The 19,639-nt window shown below is 44.7% G+C and overlaps 1 long non-coding RNA gene across 1 annotated transcript in view; it reads left to right on the top strand.

Annotated features, from left to right (window-relative positions):
* The first annotated feature begins 4,922 nt into the window (after positions 1 to 4,922).
* LOC142488675 (uncharacterized) overlaps positions 4,923 to 19,639 on the top strand; it is a 41,659-nt gene continuing 26,942 nt past the window's right edge. The window contains exons 1-2 of the long non-coding RNA XR_012799573.1: positions 4,923 to 5,232; positions 7,185 to 7,353. This is a non-coding gene — a long non-coding RNA (uncharacterized LOC142488675). The remainder of the gene's footprint in view (positions 5,233 to 7,184; positions 7,354 to 19,639) is intronic.

Genomic DNA, 19,639 nt, shown 5'->3' with positions numbered 1-19,639 from the left:
TGCATTTAGCACAACACAGCATGAGGAATTTTTATGTAACCTGAGGGACTGCACATGATAAATGAGTAATTAAATCAACAGAGTAAACTTATGCAAAGTTGAAACCCAATACAAACATAGTGAGAGTACTCTGAAATTAGACCATACGAGTCCTACAAGTAACAAGTAACACACATATGTTGCCAAGGACATTACACCCACTGGCATGCTCCTAGAAGATTCAAAAGAATGGCCGCTTCTCCTGATGGTACATTGTGTATGTCTCACTGCAATGCTCAAACGGGAGTAATAACATTGGCTACAACTGTATTTACACATGCAGCAGCCGTTATATTACTCGTTAATCTTCCATGAAGGCTGCCAATCACACCACTGTTTACCGCTATTGATTTCCTTGATTTCCTTGATCCTGATTAGTTTGGGTTCAGTTCTTCGCGTGTCCGCCAGATGGCAAAAGTGAATCTCTTTACATACTATAGTCTAGCCAGTGGCTCGAGTGTACAGTAGTCAATTTGCAGGTGTTTTAAAACCAGATACAAATAGTGTCATCTACAGTGAGCCACTGCAAATTGACCTTGGTTACTGAAGAAACTGAAGACGTTATCAAATTAGGAGTTTAAGAAATTAAAATCTCAAAAATAATGTTTTGGTCATTATTTTACATTATGGAGAAAACAACTAGGTCGCGCTATATCCCATAGTACAATGGCAGCCTATGATATAACCCTGACCCCCAGTCAGGTTATGGAAATGGAAAAAAGTTATATCTGTGGCGCTCAACACTGTAATTATCAATACAATTCTGATAGGTAATTAGAAATAAACAACCAGAGCCACGGAAATCGCCCGTCCAAATGGATGCTCCACGTGATAAGGGTGAACATATAAATATAAAAAAATATCAAATCATAGCATAATACTGTATAACATATAAACAAACAAACAAACAACATACAACACTTAACAGACGCTGAGAACAACAGGTGACTACTTACAATAGCATTTAATATGGCATATCATTAATATCATAAAATACACTAAATACACATAAAATAGCACATAAAAACATATATAAGGTTCAGGCAAGATTCTCCAACTCGGGTGGGGGTACCTGCTTACCGAAAACAAGATGGTATCAGGCAATGGATAATTTAAAGAGTATCCCCTCTTATATATGGCTGCTGCTGCTGCTTACATCTGGGCTCAGATGAGTGGTCTCATATGGGCAGGGACAGGCTCCTCCAGCCCTCGGTGTCTGCCTCCGTCTGTAGTCAGCACCATCCACACACGGCAGAAGTTCCAGGGCAGCACACACAGATACTTCCTGGTCTGACGCCACCAAACACACCATACAATGCAATGGTGAAATGACGAATATTCCTACGCCAGCGTTCTATTGCCCACAGCTCGCAGCTCACAGCTTCAGAAGGGTACAGCACTCACACCTGAGTAGTAGGGACCTCACAGAACCACCCTACGCGTTTCAAAAGTCTTGCTTTCTTCCTCAGGGGTAAAACGTAATGAAAAAATAGTCCCTTTAAGTCCCGGTATATGTAGTCCCGATTTAAACAGACAGTGCATCCTTTTGATCTTGATCATGCGCAGATGGAAGGACTAGGACACTCAGCGTGATGTCTCTACTTACCAACCCCTCTCCTTTAATCCTACTGTCACTTACCAACAACAACTATTGGAATTTTTAAATATGGGTCTTGACCAAAATGCAATTACTAAACAGGAATTTGAATTTTTATATAATCAGTTTCCAATCATTCCCATCTTCTATATAATACCCAAAATCCATAAAAATTTACAACAGCCGCCAGGTCGCCCCATCGTGTCGGGCATTCGGTCCCTGACTTCACATCTGTCTCAGTTCATAGACCATCATTTGCAACCGTACGTTGTTAAACTTCCCTCATTCCTTAGGGATACCACCCACATGCTGCATTGATCAATTTAGAATAGAGGATGAGGCACTGCTATTGGATGTCCTCCACCTAGATTTAACAATTTCACCAAAAAGGACAGAGAAATATTAAGGAGCATTGAAGACATTAAAGAGATTATAATTAAACCAGCGGACAAGGGTGGGGCTATTGTTGTTCTCAACAAAAGATACTATAGGGATGAGATATTTTCGACAATTGTCTGATCAGGCCAATTACACTTTGGTACCCCACAACCCCACACCTGGCATAATAAACAAGCTCTTACAGGTAGTGATGTTAGCTCTAGAAGGGGGAGTAATTTCCAATAAATAAAAAGACTATCTAATCAAGAAAGACCCCATAACACCGTTTTTTTATTTATTACCCAAGATTCATAAAAACTTGCAGACACCACAATGACGCCCTATAGGGACTGGAACGGATTCAGTGTTCCAGCCTCCAGCTGTCTTTCTCGATAAGTTACTTAACCCCCTTGTCTCTAATTCAACCTCATACATACAGGACACATCTGACTTTTTGGACAAAATTGATTAATTTAGAATAGAGGATGAGGCACTGCACTGGATGTCTATAGCTTGTACACGTCAATTACTCACGATGATGGCATTGAGTCGGTTCGGTTACTTCTTGATACCAACGGCTCATACACTCCAAAGGAACGTATGTTCATTATGGACCTCCTAACGATTATACTCAGGGAAAACTTTTTTCTCTTTGAATATTCGTTCTATATACAGAGGCAGGGTACGGCCATGGGTTCTAATGTAGCACCCACATACGCCAACATCTTTATGTTGAAATTTGAGAACGACATTGTTTATACACATCCGCTATATATCAGGTGTGAGCTTATGTGGGTGCGTTACATAGATGACATCTTCCTTATCTGGTCAGGGACGGAGAAGGAGTCTCGCGATTTCATTTCCGATCTGAATAGGGCCAAGGAAACCATCATCTTTACCTCCCAGATTGACACTTGCTCCATCAATTTATTGGATACCACTATTTCTATCCAGGGTAATCATTTGGTGTCTGATTTATATACAAAAACTACACACACAAATAACTTGCTTCTTTTCTCCAGTCACCATCCAACGGGTACGGTTATTGGCTTACATTACAGTCAATTTTTGAGGGCAAGACAAATCATAAGTAGCCCGACGTTAGTTCCTGATCGCTTAGATGAGATGCAATGTAAATTCACAGATAGGGGAAATCCACCACATTTATTATCTGAACAGAGAAAAAGGGTTGAAAGCCTCACCAGAACTAACATTCTGCATAAACATACTAGTGTCTCCAACACTAGACCATACTCTATTCCCTTTGTATCCACCTATGGGCCATGGAGTGGTAAGATTAAGAAGATAATCTTGAAACACTGGCAGATACGCAACACAGATGACTCCCTGGCATCTACCCTCAGGGATAAGCCTTTGTTCTCTTACAAAAGGGGAAGAAACCTTTGAGATCATTTGGTGAGGGCTGATCTTGGAGGAAAGTGTCAGAAACAGACCTTCCTGAGTACTCCAAAATATGGCACATACAGGTGCTATAATTGCAGTTAATGTAATAGTATGCAGGAGGGTAATCTTTTTCATCATCCAACAACAGGCAAAAGATTTTTCATCAAAAAATATTACACTTGCCTATCACCGAACGTGGTTTACTTTATAAAGTGCCCCTGTGGCTTGGGATATGTGAGGGTGACCACACAGCATGTTAAAGACCGCATTAGACAGCATAAAGCTGCAATACGGAGACAGGATGCAGAGGCACCTGTAGGACACCACTTCACACTCACTGGGCACAACATCAGTCGCTATCAGGTCATCGACGCTATTAGGTCATCAACAGTGTAGAAAAGGCCGAAGAGGTGGTAGCATCAAAAGACTATTGCTACAGAAGGAGACTAAATGGATCAGGATTCTTGGCACTTTGGCCCCAGAAGGTATGAATAAGGAGTTGGACCTACGGTGTTTTTGAGTAAGACATCTTGTATTTTCTCCCATCCTCCTACCTCCTCATCCGGGAGGATTGTGCATCAGTATTGTATCATATATTATTGTATCCTATCTCCTCTTCAGGTCTAATCCAGCTCTCATTCCTCTTTCCAGATTGTGGACCCACACGGCTACCTAGTTGTCCATGATTCCATAGGCAGCAAGCTATACGCTAGGGATCCATTTCTAACATCAGTGGTCACTTCCCACCTCTATTCCAATGCCTGTGGCCCTCACAATTCAACACCCATTCAGGTACTAATACTGTAGGTCCATGCATTTAACATTGGTTATTCCCTTTACTTGCATACTAATAATATTCTTCTGTTAGCACGGTGCCCTCATCTCAAGACTTCACATTTGGAGGATTTTGTCCCTTTCCCCCCCTCCCTCCCCCTTCCCCTTCCCTCTTAAGGGTATCCATGTCAAGTGTTATGTCCCAGACATGTGCATTCTTTATACACAACTAGCTAGCATCTTCTGTATCTTTGAATCCCACATCATAGCATCACTCTATTGTGCTAGGAGTGATGACCACTGGTTAATTCTGGTTATTATTATTACATAGGCATAGGCATCATGTGTCTCACTATACATATGGGTTTACTAATGTTTGTATTCTTAATTAGTAGGTTCTATACTTATATCACTGTACAACTACTTGAACAGGCTCAGATGCAGCTGCAGCCTGTGTGCAAATGCCAAACTTGGTCACACACAGTGCTCATATGAATCACAGTGAGACTCTCAGTGCATGAAGAGAGCTCTGTCTAAGATTGCTCTGGAGAAGAGATTCTGTTGTTTACATCCTCACACCAGGCTTGCATCCGGGAACTCTAATGATGCAGATGACGTCAGCAATCCAGCCCACTCTAATGCCTGATTGGTTGAGCTCTCCCCTCCCCATGATAATCTGGAGTGTTGACAAAGTTGTGACACCCACTTGCCTGTCACAGGGACCACTGAAGACTGCCCCAGGAGAGTCATAGATGTTTTCAACAGCAAAGGATTCATATTTTGCCATATTTGCTTCATTTATACTTACTTGTTTTCCTCCAGCTGTTAGTCTCAGGCTTTGACTTTAGAAGGTGGAACTTGCACTGTATGTTAGCAATCCAATAGCCTCCTATGAAGTGTTTAGCAATATTGCTTATTTGCATATCCTTCATCACATTTTGTGATTGTCTGAATATACTCATTATACAAGTTATTGGATTTAGCAATATTACTTATTCACATTCCCTTGATCATATTTTGTGATTAACTGCACTATACAGGTAAGATTACCTTGATGTTATTTAGACTAGGTTTATGCATCTAGTAAATCATATGTGCTCAGTATTTGTTTATCTAGAGATTTTGGTGTTGGAGGTATGTTAATTAGGGAAGTACCACAGAACATTTCTATCTGTGGGAACGGGTTTGAAGAAGGTGCGTCAGAGGCCCCAAAACGTTTGTTGCCCCTGTTAAATGTCCTTAAATTCGCTTTTTCTGTAGATTTACATCAGTATAACAGAATTCAGCATTCTTGTCGTTTGCACACAAAAACAAAAACGTTTATTTTGAAAATAATTACTTACATACAAAAATAGTAAGAATGACGATGATGTTTCAAATAGATTGATATTCTTAAGAATAGTTGCACATAGTAACCTTCTTTCTGTTAATCTCTCCAGGTATTAACATTTCTTTATCCTCTTCATGATATCATCACTCTGGCCTGGTCTTTCTTCCTCTGGCCTATCTTCTCTCTATCCTTCCTTCCTTCCTAAAGCTTACTAAGCTCACTGTTGTATTTATCCATAAAATATTCCTTGAATCAGCTCTCTTATTATATATTTCTATTCCAAATTAGGTCCTGCAGTTTCAAACTATGATCGAATCAGAAACAGCACACTTATTCTAAACATAGAATACCAAATACAGTAAGGACTGGAAGAGTCTCAGAGCTTTTGTCACAGCCTCTACTCTCAGCTAAAGTCACAGTTGTCAATAGTCACTCAGTGTCAAACCTAAACAGGGTTTCTGCCCACTCTGACCTTTTAGGACAGCTGCACCGTCAAAATAACTCTATAACCGAAAATACAATCAGATATAATATATAGATATGAAGGAAAGTCCAGACTATTATACTGTATAATTTAACATTCTGCCTTTGATAACAGATTCATTCATTACAATATAATTATTGCTAAATTGGATTTCTTACACCCCCTACTTTTTTCACCCTACATTTTTTACGTGTATTATATCTTTTTTCTGTTTTTTTCCTCCTTTTGTTATCCTCAATCCCCCTTTTTTCACCCCAAACCACTGACTTCCCTCCACATTATTGTAGTTGTTGTTCCGCGAGATGTGATCTCCAGACCCTGCATTTGTGTATATTGTACAGCTGCTACAAATTTTGCCAAATATACCTTTATTGACTTATTCAAATTGACAATTGACTATTGTATCTATTTGTGTGCTGGGGCCGCTTTGTATATATACATATGTGATGCATTGTTTTCATATTTAATCAATTTTTACATTTTTAACATCACTAACTTTTATTTCTCTGGGGTGGCATATTGCAGTATTCTCAGACTTGGCATGTGCAATTTATCCCAGGTCGGAAACAACAAAAAAATGTAACAAAAAATTGGAGGTTGCGGGGGTACAGTATGTATTCAATAACAAATCTCAACCTTTGTAGGGCTTGGTCTGCTGTTCCTACTGTTAACAGAAATCTTCCCCCACACACAGGCAGTGAAGTAATACTGTAACTTTTATTACATTTGCAAACAGTTCATAAAGTGTTTTTTTGACAGTAATTCTTCATACTCATCCATGCACTACAGACAGACAATTAAGTTGCATCTCACCTCCCCCCACCCCGTCACAAAGCAAAGCAAAAGGCATTTGACTCGTCATCAACACCTCCCCTTGACCATGAAAAATTAACACATAAACACAGGCGCTTTCATGATTTGGCTGCTGTTAGAGAAATTTCCATTTCCTGGTTCCACACACATGCGCATTGGGAACAAGTGTAGAAAGCCTTACTGCCAATCGGACTTAGAATTTCAACGAGAAAAAAAATAAAAAAACATATAGTAACATTTTTTTTCTTGAGAAGGGCTGAATAATTATGGGATTTTAAGAAAACATTACTGTATGTGATGCATTGTTTTCATATTTTATTAATTTTTACATTTTTAACATCACTACTTTTTTATTTCTCTATTAGATGGCATATTGCAGTATCCTCAGACTTGGCATGTGCAAATGATCCCGGTCGGAAACAAAAAAAAAATTGTGTGCAGGGTACAGTATGTATTCAATAACATCAATCTCAATCTTTGTAGGGCTTGGTCTGCTGTTCCTACTGTTAACAGAAATCATCCACACACATACAGGTAATGAAGTGATACTGTAACTTTTATTACATTTGCAAACAGTTCATTAAGTGGTGTTCGACAGTAATCCTTCACGCTCATCCATGCACTACAGACAGACCAATTCAGTTGCATCTCACCTTCCCCCCACCCCCACAAAGCACTGATAAAGGCATAGGACTAGCTATCAATACCTCCCTCCAGCCATGAGAAATTAACACAGAAAGACTAAGACGCTTTCATGAATTGGCTGCTGCTGTTAGAGAAATTTTCATTTTGTGGTTCCACACACATGAACATTGGGAACTAGTGTAGAAAGCCATCACTGCCAAACAGATTTAGAAATCCAACGAGAGAAAGAATAAATAAATAAAGTTATTAGGGCTGAAAAATTGTGGGATTTTAAGAAAACATTATGTATTGTATTGTATGTCTTTATTTATATAGCGCCATTAATATACATACAGTAGCGTTTCACAGTAGTAATAAATGTGGTAATCGAAAAAATAACAGATAATATAAATAACAGATCATGGGAATAAGTGCTTTAGACATTAAAGTAACATTAAGGAAGAGGAGTCCCTGCCCCGAGGAGCTTACAGTTTAATTGGTAGGTAGGGAGAACGTACAGAGACAGTAGGAGGGAGTTCTGGTAAGTGCGTCTGCAGGGGGCCAAGCTTTATGTATCATGTGTTCAGAATATCCACAGTCTATTCATATGCTTCTTTAAGCAAGTGTGTCTTAAGGTGGGTCTTAAAGGTGGATAGAGAGGGTGCTAGTCGGGTATTGAGGGGAAGGGCAATCCAGAGGTGTGGGGTAGTCAGTGAAAAAGGTTTAAGGCGGGAGAGGGCTTTAGATACAAAGGGGGTAGAAAGAAGACATCCTTGAGCAGAACGCAAGAGTCGGGATGGTGCATTGCGAGAAATTAGGGCTGAGATGTAAGGAGGGGCAGAAGAGTGTAAAGCTTTAAAAGTGAGGAGAAGAATGGAGTGTGAGATGTGGGATTTGATCGGAAGCCAGGAGAGGGATTTCATGAGGGGAGATGCTGAGACAGATCTAGGAAAGAGTAGAGTGATTCTGGCAGCAGCATTTAGGATAGATTGTAGGGGAGATAGATGAGAGGCAGGAAGGCCGGACAGAAGGAGGCTATAGTAATCAAGACGGGAGAGAATGAGGGCCTGAGTCAGAGTTTTAGCAGTCGAGCAACAGAGGAAAGGGCATATCTTTGTTATATAGCGGAGGAAAAAGCGACAAGTTTTAGAAATGTTTTGAATGTGAGGGGCGAATGTGAGAGAGGAGTCGAGTGTGAGCCCTAGGCAGCATGCTTGGGCTACTGGGTGAATGATTGTATTTCCAACAGTAATGTGGAAGGAGGTAGTAGGGCCAGGTTTGGGAGGAAGTATGAGGAGCTCTGTTTTAGCCATGTTGAGTTTAAGGCGACGGTGTCACATCCGCAGCTACTCCGGTCACGGACCGCCCCGCTGACGCGTCACACGGCGTTCCTATGCGCACACGCACGGCTAGGGCAGTACACGCACGCTCAGTGAGAAGCTGCCAGCACCTCCCACTGGGAGGGAACTCGGCCGTACACCCGCGTGACGTCAGCGCTCCGCGACGCGCATCGCGCACGCGCGCGGGTTGCTCGACAACCAAGGCAATCACCAGGAAAGCATGACCTGCAGGCTGTTTCTAATTACTGCTGCTCGGACACCATTGGAGGACCGGATCACACCCTTGCAATGTAATTGGATCCTCCCTGCATATATACCTGCTCCTGTCTGGCATTCCTTGCTGAGCATAAACTCCTGTTTATGCATTGTGCTCACCGCTGCTGTTTTGTGTTGCTTGAACTTTGCTTGGCCTGACCTGTCTGTTTCCTGATACTTGAACCTGGCTGTTCTTTGGACTCCTACCTTCTCCAGCACTTTGAACCCGGCTTCGCTCTCGACCATTCTACCTTCTATTACCCTGGACCTTGGCTACGGAAATCTACTATCCTCTACTCTCCAATCCCGGATCACGGCAAGTACCCTGACTACCCTGACCTCTCCAACCCCACGACGCGGTACGACTTGGACTACGCATTCCGGACAGGACTGCGTGGTTGTGGGTCGGTGCCTTTCTATCCCCACCTCAGCCCCGCGGTCTTCCGTCCTGTTTGTGGTGAGCGCAGCATGACAATATGCTCAGCCCAACAAACATGGACGCCGCTGAGGTGGCCCGACGCCTAGACACACATGAGGAATGCTTCCGGCAACTTACCGGATCATTCACGCTTAAGGAGAAACTAGTCACCCAACTCAAACAAGACGTAGATACCCTTACCGAGCAAGTTAGACGCCTGACCGTATCTACCATCAACGCCGCGCCACTTGCAACCATTCCCGCACTCACGACACATACCACTGAGCCAAGATTACCTACGCCCAACCGGTATGCTGGGGATCCCAACGGTTGCCGAGGGTTCCTGAACCAGTGCTCCATACAGTTTGAGTTACTTCCCTCGCACTTCCCTTCCTCACGATCAAAAGTCGCATACATACTCTCCTTGCTGATGGATGCCGCTCTAGCCTGGGCATCCCCTATCTGGGAGCAACGCCCCGATCTGACTTCAAACCTCGCCCTCTTCATCGTCGAGTTCAGAAGGGTGTTTGACACCCCAGGGCTTAAGGTTACCGCCGCATCTACTCTGCTTAATATTTCCCAGGGAGACCGGACTGTGGCTCGCTATGCCCTGGATTTGGTGGCGACGGAGACCGGCTGGAATGATGAGGCCCTATCTGCAGCCTTCTGGCAGGGTCTGTCCGAACGTCTGAAGGACGAACTGGCATCTCTTGATCGCCCTGCCGGATTGGAGAATCTGATAGACCTATGCATCCGCATGGATCAGCGTCTACAAGAGAGAAAGATGGAAAAGAACAAACAACCTCGAGGTATACAATCTTCCTCTTTTTCCACCATAGGCCCTCTACTCTCCACAACTCCCATCCTAGACGAACCCATGCAGCTAGGAGGGACTACTCTTTCACCTGTTGAGAGGCAACGGAGAAGACGAGCGGGCTTGTGCCTCTACTGTGGCAATAACGGACACCTGGTGTTCAACTGTCCCATTAAACCGGGAAACGCCAAAGCCCAGTGAGTATAAGGAGGATCACGCTGGGCACTGCAACCTTTCCCCCTCCTCAACCCTCTACTAGGATTTACCTACCCATCTCCATATCCGGTGAGACCTTCACAGTACAGACACGGGCCTTTCTGGATTCGGGGTCAGGGGGAAACTTCGTTGACCAAGATTTCGCAATCAAGAATAAGATACCGTTGGTACCCAAAGATCGACCGGTAGCCCTTGAAGCCATCGACGGACGACCCTTGCAGCCTGCGTTCATTTCCTTGCAAACTGTGCCCCTTAAGATCTCGACCGGTGACGCTCACTCCGAGACCTTAACACTGGATATTATCCACACTCCCTCCACGGACGTTATTCTAGGACTCCCATGGCTCCGGATCCACAATCCAGTCGTCAACTGGACAGAGTCCACGCCTCTACGTTGGAGTTCCTATTGCTTGGAACATTGCATAGCTACTCCTAAATCGGTGGCAGGTCTGGAACTCACGGATCCTGACAGGATACAGCTACCGGAGATATATGAAGAGTTTCGCGACGTCTTTGACAAACGCCAGGCAGAGGAACTTCCGCCACATCGTGCGTACGATTGCCCAATCGATCTTCTACCCGGTACCATGCCCCCGAGAGGAGGATCATACCCATTGTCCATACCTGAGACTCAGGCTATGAGACTATATATCCAGGAGAATCTTCAGAGGGGGTTCATTCGTAAATCCTCATCACCTGCGGGGACGGGTTTTTTCTTCGTCAAGAAAAAGGACGGAACCCTCAGACCCTGCATAGACTATCGCAGTCTCAACAAACTTACCATAAAGAACCGCTACCCCCTTCCGTTAATAACAGAATTGTTTGACAAACTCCAAGGAGCTAAGATCTTCACCAAGCTGGATCTCAGAGGCGCCTATAATCTGGTCAGAATCAGACAAGGAGACGAATGGAAGACAGCATTCAATACTCGCGACGGGCATTACGAGTACCGAGTTATGCCGTTTGGGTTGTGCAATGCCCCTGCGGTCTTCCAAGACTTTGTTAATGACATCTTTAGAGACCTTCTGGATCGTCATGTGATTGTATACCTGGATGATATATTAATTTTTTCCAGATCCATGCCGGAACATACTACTCACGTCAAACAAGTCTTGCAGCGCTTAAGAGAGAACCACTTATTTGCTAAGCTTGAGAAATGCCATTTCCACCAAAGATCTACCTCATTTCTCGGCTATATTATATCGGACACTGGACTCGCTATGGACCCCAGCAAGGTCAAAGCTGTACTCGAATGGCCCTGTCCTCTCTCCCTCAAGGCTATCCAAAGGTTCCTCGGCTTCGCCAACTATTACCGGAGGTTCATTCAAGGATTCTCATCGGTAGTAGCACCCATCACGGCGCTCACTCAGAAAGGAGCTGACCCTACTAATTGGTCTAACGAAGCTCTCCAGGCCTTCGAGAGGATAAAGACGGCATTCGCCTCAGCACCCATCTTGGTACACCCAGATCCTTCATTACCATTTTCCTTAGAGGTAGACGCCTCCGATATAGGAGCAGGTGCTATACTCTCCCAGAGAAAGAATCCTCAAGCTCCACTTCACCCCTGTGCGTATTTTTCTAAAAATAATTCCTCCGCTCAAAGGAATTATGACGTGGGTAACCGGGAGCTCCTCGCGATCAAACTGGCCTTGGAGGAGTGGAGACATCTACTGGAGGGTACGGAGACACCTGTCACAATATTAACAGACCATAAGAACCTACTGTACATTGAGGGAGCACGGCGACTCGGGTCTCGCCAGGCAAGATGGTCCTTATTCTTTACACGCTTCAACTTCCTCATTTCATATATCCCAGGCTCTAAGAACATTAAAGCCGACGCGTTGTCTCGAAAGTTCCTGGTAGAGGATAACAGGGTGGAACAGCAGGAGACCATTCTTCCATCCACTTGCATTGTGGCAGCCAGTACTTTCAGCGCCTTGCCTGCTATTACCAAGGCTTAAAACAACATCCCAGCAGGACTCAAGGTTCCAGAGGATCGTTTGTTCACTCCACTTCTTTACCAGAGGAGAGTCATGGAGTGGGGACATTCATCCAAGACAGCTGGTCATCCTGGCACCAAAAGAACTACTGAGCTCATCGAACGCACATTCTGGTGGCCCAATATGCGGAGGGACATACAAGCTTTTGTATCTTCATGCGCTATTTGTGCACGGAACAAGACGCCACACAACAGACCTGCGGGTCTTCTTCATCCATTACCGATCCCGGAACGTCCATGGACACACATATCTATGGACTTTATTGTTGAGTTGCCTAAATCTAGAGGCATGGACACCATACTCGTAGTGGTGGACAGGTTTTCAAAACAGGCACACTTCATTCCCATGAAAGGTCTACCCACCGCATCAATGTTGTCCGACGTTTTTATCAGGGAGATCTTCAGGTTACATGGTACTCCCCGGAACATAGTATCTGACAGAGGATCCCAATTCATTTCACGATTCTGGAGAGCGTTCTGTAAGAGTCTGGACGTCACACTACATTTCTCGTCAGGCTATCACCCCCAGACCAATGGGCAAACTGAACGCACCAATCAGTCTCTGGAACAATTTTTAAGGTGTTTTGTTGCTGATACTCATGACGACTGGGCAGAACTTCTTCCATGGGCAGAATTCTCCCATAACAATCTTCGGAATGAATCATCTCAACAATCACCATTCATGATCAACTACGGGTTCCATCCTTCTGCGCTCCCTTCTCTTATCTCGAAGTCTGGAGTCCCGGCCGCAGAGGACAAGATCCTTCACTTACAAGACTTACTGCTGCGGCACAGTTTATTCGAGCATTTGCCCGTTCTGTGCCGCAGCAGTAGCCTGGCGCGCGCCCGAGTGTGACGGGCGCACGCCGAAGCAGCGGAAGAGCGCCCTCCGATCGGGGCGCTCTCCCTACCGCTGCCGGGTCCGCCGGGTCCCCCGGAACCCCCTGCCGCTGTCCCGCGATCGCGGGACACCAGGGCTCCCTCGGGGAGCCCCTGGACACGCGTGCAGCGGGCGCACGCTCCCGATGACGCGTGACCGCGCGTCTATGACGCGCGGCACGCCGAGGGGCGGCCACTAGCAAGCCGGGAGATTTCCCGGCTTGCGGTACCGACCACACTTCAATAAAGTGTGTCGGTAGTGTATGGCAGAAGATCCATCTAAACCTACAGCACGCTGGTAGACTACAGAAGAGACAAGCGGATCGTCACCGAAGAGAGGTCCCAGGGTACTCTGTAGGACAAAGGGTCTGGTTATCCACCAAAAACATTCGTTTAAAGGTAACTTCACCCAAACTGGCACCACGCTTCATTGGCCCCTTCCGCATCACTAAAAGGATCAACCCAGTAGCCTATCGGCTAGAACTGCCTAAATCTATGAGAATTCCCTCTGATTTTTCACTCCTCCCTTCTAAAACAATACCTACAAGACTCTTCCTCCAAGGGGCAACCTAAACCGCCACAAACTATACTGGTAGAGGGTCAACGAGAATACGAGGTACAGACTATCCTCAACTCTAGGATGTCCAGAGGAGGATTGCAATATCTCGTACACTGGAAAGGCTATGGCCCGGAAGAGAGAGAGTGGATTCCTCATCATCAGGTACATGCCAACCGTCTCATTTATGCCTTCCACCGTAGGTACCCGGAAAAACCATCTCTGGGTCGCCTGGAGGTCTCACCTCAAGGGGGGGATACTGTCACATCCGCAGCTACTCCGGTCACGGACCGCCCCGCTGACGCATCACACGGCGTTCCTACACTGGCGACACACTTTATTCGAGCTCGGCTAGTCCCGCGAATTCGGGTATACTCGGGTGTATTCAGGTTTCTGATCGTTTTCTGCCAGAGTGCATTGCGTTCTTTTCCGGCAGGGATTTAAGCTTTTTATTCCGGCTTGCTGAAATACTGCAATGCCGTGAAAATACACATGGTGGCGCTTGCGAGCTGTTCTCTGTGAAGCCGTCCCCTATAATGAATTGTAATGCAGTATACAGTATATACTGTACAGTATATATATATATACTGTATAGCAACAACCCCTATAAGCCCTAACATACAGTACTGTACACATACAGTACTGTATACTGTATGCATATACATAAATGATACTACTGTATGGGCGGCGGAGGCGTGATGTGTTTGCAGCAGAGAGAGATCCGCTGCTCTCTCTCTGCGCAAACATCGGCACAATAAAAATTATTTGAAATACATTTTTATTGATAGTGTAGATGTGCAGGGGGTCTCCGGAGCTTAATCGCGTTGGTTTTAGGTCTGGGGACCCCGTGCCCCCCGAGATACAGGCTCCTTTAGGGGGTGCCGGTATCCCTCTGCGTTTAAAGGCCCCGATCACGTGATCGCGGCCTGTAAACCAAGCAGAGCAGAGGGATACCGGCACCCCCTAAAGGGGCCTGTATCTCGGGGGCACGGGGTCCCCAGACCTGAAACCTGTGCGCTTCTGCTCTGGAGACCCTCTGCACATGTACAGTATCAATAAAACACATACAATATACAGTATAAATAAACACTCGTTCTTTACCTTAGCGGCTATGCGCTATGGTAAAGAAGCATCATTTCTGTATTTTAATAATATTGTACAGTGAGCAGGGGGTTCCCTGAGCCAGAAATTAATGCTCAGGGACCCCCCCTGCTCCTGCTCAGTATTATTAAAATTACAGAAAATGCTGCGTCATTACCATAGCGGATAGCCGCTAAGGCAATGAAGGGGTTAACCCACCGTGCCCGCTTTATTGTGTGTAGTGGGGATGGGTGAGGGGGGTATTTGGCCCTTGGTGTGAGTTTAGGACTTGCGGGAGGGGGGGGGGGTTGCGGGTGCACTTAACCCCTTCACGACCGTAGCAGTTAATACCGCTACGGTCATGAAGGGGTTAAGCCCTCCCGCTACCCCCCCAGACCCCGCAAGCCCTCCCCAACAATCGTTGGGGCTAATACCCCATTCACCCACCCTCCCGCTACCCACAATAAAAAAATACACACACACACAGCAGCCGCCAAAAAATAAATAAATAAATCTAAATAAATAAATAAATAAATGACAATAAATACATTTGAAATACATTTTTATTGATAGTGTAGATGTGCAGGGGGTCTCCGGAGCTGAATCGTGTTGGTTTTAGGTCTGGGGACCCCGTGCCCCCCGAGATACAGGCCCCTTTAGGGGGTGCCGGTATCCCTCTGCGTTTAAAGGCCCCGATCACGTGATCGCGGCCTGTAAACCAAGCACAGCAGAGGGATACCGGCACCCCCTAAAGGGGCCTGTATCTCGGGGGGCACGGGGTCCCCAGACCTGAAACCTGTGCGCTTCTGCTCTGGAGACCCTCTGCACATGTACAGTATCAATAAAACACATACAATATACAGTATAAATAAACACTCGTTCTTTACCTTAGCGGCTATGCGCTATGGTAAAGAAGCATCATTTCTGTATTTTAATAATATTGTACAGTGAGCAGGGGGTTCCCTGAGCCAGAACTTAATGCTCAGGGACCCCCCCTGCTCCTGCTCAATATTATTAAAATTACAGAAATTGCTGCGTCCTTACCATAGCGGATAGCCGCTAAGGCAATGAAGGGGTTAACCCACCGTGCCCGCTTTATTGTGTGTAGTGGGGATGGGTGAGGGGGGTATTTGGCCCTTGGTGTGAGTTTAGGACTTGCGGGAGGGGGGGGGTTGCGGGTGCACTTAACCCCTTCACGACCGTAGCAGTTAATACCGCTACGGTCATGAAGGGGTTAAGCCCTCCCGCTACCCCCCCCCCCCCGCAAGCCCTCCCCAACCATCATTGGGGCTAATACCCCATTCACCCACCCTCCCGCTACCCACAATAAAAAAATACACACACACACAGCAGCCGCCAAAAAATAAATAAATAAATCTAAATAAATAAATGACAATAAATACATTTGAAATACATTTTTATTGATAGTGTAGATGTGCATAGCCGCTAAGGCAATGAAGGGGTTAAGGCATAATAAACAATTAATACATTCAATACATATTTTTCATGTCTGTGTTAAAACTCCCTGCCTTCTCTCTAATCTATGTAAAACCCCCTCCCCCTATTCTCGCTTTTAAAACTCCCTGCCTTCTCTCTAATCTATGTAAAACCCCCTCCCCCTATTCTCGCTTTTAAAACTCCCTGCCTTCTCTCTAATCTATGTAAAACCCCCTCCCCCTATCCCCCTATTGTGTGTGTGCGTTAAGCTTCCCTGCAATCTATGTAAAAAAAACCTCCCCCTATTGTGTGTGTGTGTTAAATCTGCCTGGCCTGTGTTTTTGAGTGCTGAGTGCTCTGCGTTAAAGGCCCCGATCACGTGATCGCGGCCTGTAAACCAAGCAGAGCAGAGGGATACCGGCACCCCCTAAAGGGGCCTGTATCTCGGGGGGCATGGGGTCCCCAGACCTAAAACCTGTGCGCTTCAGCTCCGGAGACCCCCTGCACATCTACACTATCAATAAAAATGTTTTTCAAATGTATTTATTGTCATTTATTTATTTATTTATTTAGATTTATTTATTAATTGTGCTGCTGCTGCAAGTCCTAAACTCACACCAAGGGCCAAACACCCCCCTCACCCCCAATAAAAAAAATTCACGCACATCAGCTCCACAATTAATAAATAAATCTAAATAAATAAATAAATACATGAAGAGAAATAAATATATACTGTACAGTATATACTGTATATATACTGGATATATATATACAGTATACAGTATATATAATAACAATCCCTATACAGTACATATACAGTATATACTGTGTACAGTATATATATACTGTATACATATATATATATATATATATATATATATATATATATATATATATATATACATATATATATATATATATATATATATATATATATATATATATATATATATATATGTATACAGTATACAGTATATACACACAGATGATGAACCAATATACAAATACAGTACATGTAGAATGGTTATCAAAATCATACTGTCCTACAAATAACGCTTCTCTATACAGTACAGACAATAATAATAATAATCCATTTAATAATCCTAACTGATTTTACAATATAAAACATAACATTCCAATCCACACAGTACATTGCATTTACATTGTATACTGTAAATGATGCATAGCATTAAATCTATGCACCATATACTGTACATTCTGCAAATGAATGTTAACAATATAATTGCAAGTTACTCTTCCAGTAAATACTGTACAAACACTTCCAAACAAACACTTTAACCAATCAAGTAAACAAAAGTCAATATATACTGTACAGTAAGTACCAACCAGAAAACACAATTTAAAACCAAAGCTAACCCTTACAATACCAAGGATTACATCTATCTAATTGTAAAAAACCTTATACATTATACACAGCATTGTTTAAAGCCCCCTCCCCCCTAATGTTTCTGTTAAGCAGATTACACTGAAGGGAGAGAGATATAAAGGCCTAAAGCCCCTTCCCCCCTAATGTTTCTGTTAAACAGATTACAATGAAGGGAGAGAGATATAAAGGCCTAAAGCCTTACCTGCATTGGTAAACCCTCCCTGCATTGGTAAACCCTCCCTGCATTGATGTCGTGTAGTGTATGTAAATGTGGGGAGGGGGGGGGGACCCAATGTGCATAATGTACTGTGAGGTCTAACCACCCTCACCCCCTACCCACATACTGTACCGTTACCCCCCCCCCCCATCCTGGCCATGGCCCCTCCGTTTCTGCAAAACAGACACAAAAATTAAAACATACAAAGTAATGTCCCCTAACCCCTTAATCACCATAGCGGTTATTAACCGCTACAGTCATGAAGGGGTTAACCCACCCTCACCCACCACTCGGGACGCCTACTGTACATACCCTCCCACTCTAACCCCCCACCCCGTGAGGCCTAACCACCCTCAACCCTCACCCACTAACTACCCACAAGGGAGGCCTACCCACATACCATTGGGGAACCCCCCCCCCACCCCCCACCCCCAGTCCCCGCAATCAAAACAATGCACAACCCCACAATAAACAGCATTCTATTTATTAAATACATTACCCACCCCCTGTGCCCCCCCATAAATACAAGATTTATTCTTTTACATTCAGGGTCCATAACGCAGCCCCACGCTAGTCCCCAGTGGGCTGGCAGGGCACCTGGACAGACCTACAGTTTACCAGCAGCATTCCACAGGTTCTGGAGGCCTGCTGGTGGATCCTGCCAGCACCATGGCGCCCAGGTGGTCTCCTTGGGTCACCATGAGCCACAATTGGGTCCCCACGGTAGGCCCAAGGATGTCTGGGAGCCCCGGGTCAAACCCACAGGTGTCTGCGGGGCCTCGGGTGGTTCCCATGGGGGTCTGGGGAACTCACGGGTGCTCACTACGGGTCCGCGGTGCCCCCACAGAAGTGGGACCACACATCATCATCCCCGCACCTACGGGTCGGAGGTGCCCCCACAGAAGTGGGACCACACATCGTCATGCCCGCAGACTACGGGTCCGCGGTGCCCCCACAGAAGTGGGACCACACATCATCATCCCTGCATGTGTCACCCATGGAACCACCAGCCTGATACCCTTTAGGATACCCGAGGATTCCCCGCGGGTGGTCTCCAGAGGTCCCACGCAAAACCACGGAAGTAACCCTGAATGTAAAAAAAATAAACCTGGCCTATACATTCAATACATACACCCTCCCCCCAACACCTACAGTACAATAATGTGCAAAATAACTATTATCCAGATATGGATAATAGATTAATTGCCCATTATTAAAAACATTAACTAGCATATACAAAAAAATTAAGTACTACTGACCTCATCAATACGAAGTGTCCGTTGCCAGCAAAATCCTTGTCTTGTCCACAACATACATAGCAAATACAAAGCCAATACATTGCAATTACATTCAGATATCAATTAACCCCTTAAACACCTTATCGGATAATAACCGCAAAGGTAATTAAGGGGTTAAGCCACACAGGCACGATAACCACCCTTCACCCATGAATTTGTACTGTGGCTTCATCATGCAACTATATATATATACTGTATATATATACATACAGAGGGACAGAGAGAAAGAGAGAGAGAGAGAGATATACAGTACAGTATATATATATATATATATATATATATATATATATATATATATAT

The sequence above is a fragment of the Ascaphus truei genome, chromosome 2, assembly GCF_040206685.1.
Source record: "Ascaphus truei isolate aAscTru1 chromosome 2, aAscTru1.hap1, whole genome shotgun sequence".
NCBI lineage: Eukaryota > Metazoa > Chordata > Amphibia > Anura > Ascaphidae > Ascaphus > Ascaphus truei.
The sequence above is the reverse complement of the archived record's forward strand: the minus strand, read 5'-3'. Positions and strand labels throughout refer to the sequence as shown.